This window comes from the organism of the source record quoted next, unplaced genomic scaffold (assembly GCF_019419815.1).
Source record: "Pyrus x bretschneideri cultivar Hongxiangsu unplaced genomic scaffold, Pyrus_bretschneideri_v1 Contig69, whole genome shotgun sequence".
Lineage (NCBI taxonomy): Eukaryota > Viridiplantae > Streptophyta > Magnoliopsida > Rosales > Rosaceae > Pyrus > Pyrus x bretschneideri.
The window spans coordinates 1,701,769-1,707,768 of NW_025999808.1; positions in this window are offsets into that span (position 1 = coordinate 1,701,769).

The following is a 6,000-nucleotide window of genomic DNA, read 5'->3' on the forward strand; positions in this document are numbered from 1 at the left end:
CCAACATTTATCTCTTCTAATGAGTCCTTGACTTGAGGTTGACTGTCTTCGAGTTCGGCCGGTACGGCCTGAACTCTGTCTAACGATAAAACTGGGCCATTATCTCCCTCGGCCAAAAATTTGATTAAGTTTATGCCCGATTGTGGTTGCTTGGAAATAGCATACCAATGAGCCAGCAGACGTTCCATGGTGGAAGAAACCGCAACTAGACGCCTTTCTTGTTTGGCGACATCAGTCATCTGTATTGGTAATTAAGTCTGCCAAATCGAGTCTTGCCGAATCCTGGTATATATTCTCGGTGCCTACCTCGATGGCTTTCTGGACTGAGATCCGAGTTGGCCGTCCGTCCTCATTAAAACCCTGTAGGGTAATGTAGCCGACGTGATCGTCATAATAGCGGGCCTGAATCATGCTGGTCTCAAACGGCTGATTATCGGCTGGATGGACTATCACCGATTTGCTGTCCCAAAAGATGAGAACTTGGTATATCGATGCAGGAATGCAGCTCATTTGATGGATCCAGTCGCGGCCAAGCAATGCATTAAAGTCGGTCTTTGAGTCAATTATAAAGAATGCAGTCCTGTGGTTGCGACCTGCAACACTTACTTATAACGGGAGCACTCATTTGGTTTAGAACATGTCGTTGATGAAGCTACTCATTATTATTCCTGACGGTATGAGCTTGTCGTCGATGAAGCTACTCATTATTATGCCTTCATGATGGGTATCCTTCAATATGAGCCGTGACGTATAACAGCTTTAGATGTTGGAGATTAACAGAAGGAGAGCGGGGAAACAATTTGGCCAGGGCTGCTTTAAGTTTGTCGTCTTTACTGATTTCCCCATCTTCCTCGGTAGCGATGAAATCGACTTGTGTCGTTTCTTTGGCAACCACGTCCTCATCGACAAAATTTGACTGGTGGGTGGTTAGTTGAAATTCAGCCGGTAGGACATGGACCATGCTGATTTCCATGTGCTCGAAGACCAAATAACCCATCGGGTCTTGGTTGTCATCTTCCAGGTTAGCGAGTGTGGTATCATTCTTTGGAATGTCCTCAACCAAATTATCTTTCGCCCCGTTATGTACCTCCTCTTGTGACATGTTGACTGAACCTATTTCATTCTGGTCGTTGTCCTCAAACTTGTTTGTTGCCGAAGAGTGATTTTGTTCTTGTAGTGCTTTACGGGCTCGTTCTTCGTATGCGATTCGGGCATTCCTTGTGTCCAGGTATGCATCTAAACACGCCACACGATCCTCCTCATTAGCCATAAGGCCGAAGAGAGACACGACCGAGAAAACTTCGAAATGATATCTCAAGTGCTGAAGGTCTTTGAGGGAAAAAGGTAGCTCGGCAGTGTCCATATCTATGTATGGGTCGACCTCAAAGCTGAGGACTCGAGCCTCACATATATGCTAGAACCTAGCTTTTATTGCTAGATCGGTGGTTTTCTGGATAATTTGTTCAGCATCAGGACAGGTTAGTGCTAGGTCGAGGGCTTTCTGAAATACCTTGGGCAGTCCGTACAAGTCATTGGCAGAATGTGTCTTATGAAATTCTCGCATGTACTCCAAGGATTCACCGAGAAATAGAGGGTGTAGATTTCACCGAATTTTTATTAACGGTTCTTGCGGTGGTAAAGGGGGAAGCTTGCTTTCGGCTTCTTGTCTGAAATGCTCGAGACGAGCTTTCATCTCTTCAAGCCGAAAAAGGAGTTTGATGCGTTTTTCGGACTCTTCAATGGTAGTTTCAAAGTCGCGATCAACTTCTTTTTTCTCTTGAAATAATTCGGCCATAATGGTCGGGGTAGGTCGGTCGTCGCCGCTTCCCGCTACCTCTTTTGGCTGCCACCGGGTACTTGAATTAGCTTATGCTTCCTGTCGTCAGGCCATGCAGTCTATCCGCTGGCGGCGACATTTTTGAGACTTGGATAACGGCGTATACATACCAGTAGGAGAATTGTAACTATACCAACGCTGGTCGCGTGGCTTAGGTGGCTTGAAGGTTTTTTGACCCACCGATGAACTCGCACTGTTGGAGTTACGTGAGTAATAATCATCATTATAGAATGACGCGTCAAAGTTAAGACATCGTTTGACTGGGGTTGGATCATTTTTTGTATTTGTGGGCCGAGTCTCGAACACCTGCCGGCGTTGGCCGGCACCGAGTTCCTTTAGAGGTTTTGCTGCGGTCGTGGACGGTTGACATGAAGTTGGAGCTTGAGGTGTTCTTTCTTCAGGTTTGGTTAGGACGACTTGTGTTTTACAGCGGCCATACAAAACCATTGGTTCATCAGTTTCTTCAGAACTAGAACCTAAAATAGATTCGACTATGGCCGGTCTCGAAGACTCCGTGGGCGGTTCATTTGAAAATAAATCAATCTTGAGTCTCGGCTGAGAGCTCTGCTTACGGATATATTGTACTGGGACGAACTCGGCCTTCCTTTTCCCTTTGTTTTTAGGTAGATGAGTGTCCACCATGCCAATTGTCATTGAGGGAAAGGGATTGACATCAACCGCCATATGTTTCTCATGAAATTTTAACTTACCTTTATCAATCCAACTTTGAATCGCATCACGGAACACGACACAATTATTGGTGGTATGCTTGTTTGAATTATGATACTTGTTTTTCCTTTCAACTCTTAGGCCTTTAGGATGTTGTGTCTTGGTCGGAGTTTTATGATTTTTGCTAACAACAACTGGTCAAAAATTGCATCGGCCTTGGTGATATTGAAAGTGTAGACTTTCGATGTTTTAATCGTCTCTTCAAAGGTCGAGCGGGTTTTGGCATCCTTGGAATTGATTTGAGCTAATGCCTTGCAAACATATGGTTTATCTATGACTATTTCAGCCGTGTCTACATTGGCGTATTGGGGATCCTCGCTTTCGACCAATGCGTAACTAACTGTGGGATTCTTGTATATCATTCCCCGGGATGGGGACTTTGAGATCTTTTCTTCTCGAAGAAAATAATCATACTGCTCAACATGCTGAGCCAATTCGTACATATCTCGGATATTTGCCCCCAGGAATTTCTTTTTGTATTCCACATCCAGGTCGTTTAGAGCAATTCTGACGAATTCAACTTCAGGGAGAGGTACTCGGCACCAATTTCTGGCCGACTTGAACCTTGTCAAGTATTCCATTGGGGACTCGTCTGAGGCTTGAGCCATCCTAGCTAATGATGAGCCTGACATTTCCATCCCCAGTCGATAGAATTGTTCATGGAATTTTTCGATCAATGCCTCCTAACTCTGAACGGAGTTAGGTGGGAGGTTGATGTACCAAGCAAATGATGTACCGGTTAGTGAGAAGTTGAATTGTCGTAGTTTATGGAAGTCCCTATTAACGTCTCCACATTGCATAATGAACCGAGCTACATGTTATAATGAAGATAAGGACGATTCTCCAGCGAAAAGACTGCAGTCTGGGATCTTGAAGCCTATAGGATATTCGAATTTCTCCACATAAGCCGGGTACGGATGGATGAAATTTGGGAACTTTGGCCCCTTTTTTAAGGTTGAATCTATCATCCTTTGGACCTCGATCATATTGACGGTTGTTGTCTCCACTCCCTGGTAGGGCCCGTCTGTTTTACTGCTAAATCCCTTTTTTTTTTCTAAGTCTATTGGTTAGAGCCGAGTGGATCCTGTCTCAGCTTGTAGTAAAACATTCTTAAATGGAAGTTGTTGAGGTTGGCCGACGTGGCCATCTTCGAAGGTTTTACTGACCAATAGTTCAAGCAATCTAGTCTGCGTATCACTATTGTTTTTGAGTGCTTTGAGTAAATTGTTCATTTTCTGGTCAATTGACTGTTCAATTTGTCGAGATTGCTCATCAAGCGTCTTCGAATAAACGACCTAGTCGGGGGATCAAAACATTCCCCACCATCTTCATCGCAATCTTCCACTATTCATTTGATGAAAATGCTTGTAGTTTTGTTGTGAATTTCTGCATTACGAGGCTGGCTACCAAGACAAAACTTCCTTTTCTCGGTGTGTCGTACTTGCAGCCTCGGGTGGCACAGTAATAAGGGGATTTTGCACCTGTGACAAATCTTGTCCAGGGCCCTGTACTGGTAGGTCGGTCGTTGATTTTCCCATGACTGTTTTCTTTTTAACTAACCGTGTCTCAATGGTCATGAATCCGAAGGTTTTAGCACTGTGTCTCACTAGGTGTGCCAAAATGTTGACCCTAAAAATTAGAAAGCCTACATAGCGCGCAGGCCAAGTATCTAATGAACTAACTACATCATTCGGTTGATGCAAGGCGTGCCAACTCATCGGCCGAGCTTAGCCGAGGAGTACAGTTTGTTGATATTGCGTTGAGCGCGTTGCTAACTTCTTGATCTTGCGATTGCGATCGAGGAAGGAACAAGTCTCGGCATTCGGATTCTCGAGCCTGAAGATAAGGCTGCTAGTTCTGCGAAGTTCATGAATCTTTGGCGCTGGATTTGGTCACAGTGATTATATTCGTGAGAATATAATCACGTCAAATCGACACCAGACTATATGGACACAAGTACTCAAATGAGACATATGTCTTGATGGTAAATGTGGTTCGATCATCAGAATGCCGAACTTTAAAACTCACTTATGAGTATCCAATCATAAAATCACTTGGCATTCAATGTGTCGAATGTCGTAACTCGTAACACCTTACATCGCCGAGAAGGCTAATAAGATGACCTCTGCCAATAAGGATTCGGAAACCCTTCTCGACCAAGACTTGGATAAATAACCAGTCGGCCGTGACACAGTGCTGTTTATCCAAATTGAATATGCTCCTCAGTTAGCTGATTCTACGGCAACAGTGCTGTTTAGCCAAACTGAAGATGTTCGTCGGTTGCCTTCACAGTGCTGTTTATCCAAACTGAAGATGTGTTGGCAGAAAAAGAAAATAAAAATTCTCAAGTTGTTTTGAGAGGTATGCGCAGGGTAATTGTGTATTGAATTGGAGGCCTTGAATGATGCACTCTGCTCTCTATTTATAGCAACAAATCCTCCTTAAGATCAAATTGAAACCACATTCAGATTAGGACTTCTTATTCTATTCCAAGTTTATCTCGACTAATCCTACTTCTACAAGGACTTTGAACTAACCCCCTCTTTTGAGGCCGTATTCATTGCCAGCCGAGAATCCATATTGCACTAGGCCCCCTTATCGTATTGGGATTTCTTTGATCCGTCTGCTCATCCAAACTACTCCTTCTGGCAATAGGACTCGACCACCTTTACTAAATGGCCCAGGACCATCAGCAACCCATAGTATATTTGGAAAAGCTTTGGGCCAAACATAGACCTACACTCGGCCCAATAATATTATTTTGGGCCCAAACAACTGGTAGACATTAAAGCACCTAGACCACTATCTAGGCCACACTTTAGTTCAACAATACAAAAAACATCTAAAACATTTAAACAACCAAGAAAATTAAACCGATTGGAAAAATCAGGTCAGCCCCAGCCCCTACATTTTCAAAGCATCAACTTCATTAGTCAACATATTCCAGATTGTAACTCAATCACGATCCTCCTTTAGCTTCACTTCTTATCATTTTCCTATTACCTTCAATCTGCACTTTTTCAATCTCACCATCTCCAGTTTTCGTAACCTCCTTAGCACTTTTCCCTTAATGCCACTCTCATTAGCTTGCTTCGCAACACCACTCTTCCCACTAGCAACCCTAGTATCAGAACCCCCATCAGCCATAGGGCAGCATTTAGATACAAGATTAGCACGAGACACTCATGTCCTATTACCCTTAACAACATTATCATAGCTTCAACCATCTCTGCGAGCTGAACCACTTCCCCTATTTGCACTTTTAGCCCTCCTCACAAGCATCGGAGTACATCCCTCATCTTCCTTAAGATGTTCTTGAGTGTTATCACCTCGACCATGGATATCTCCCTTAACGGAGCTAAATTCATCAAGTAAAGTGGGCTGAGGGAATAGTAGCATAACCCCATCATGCAAATCCTTCTTAGTCCCCTCAC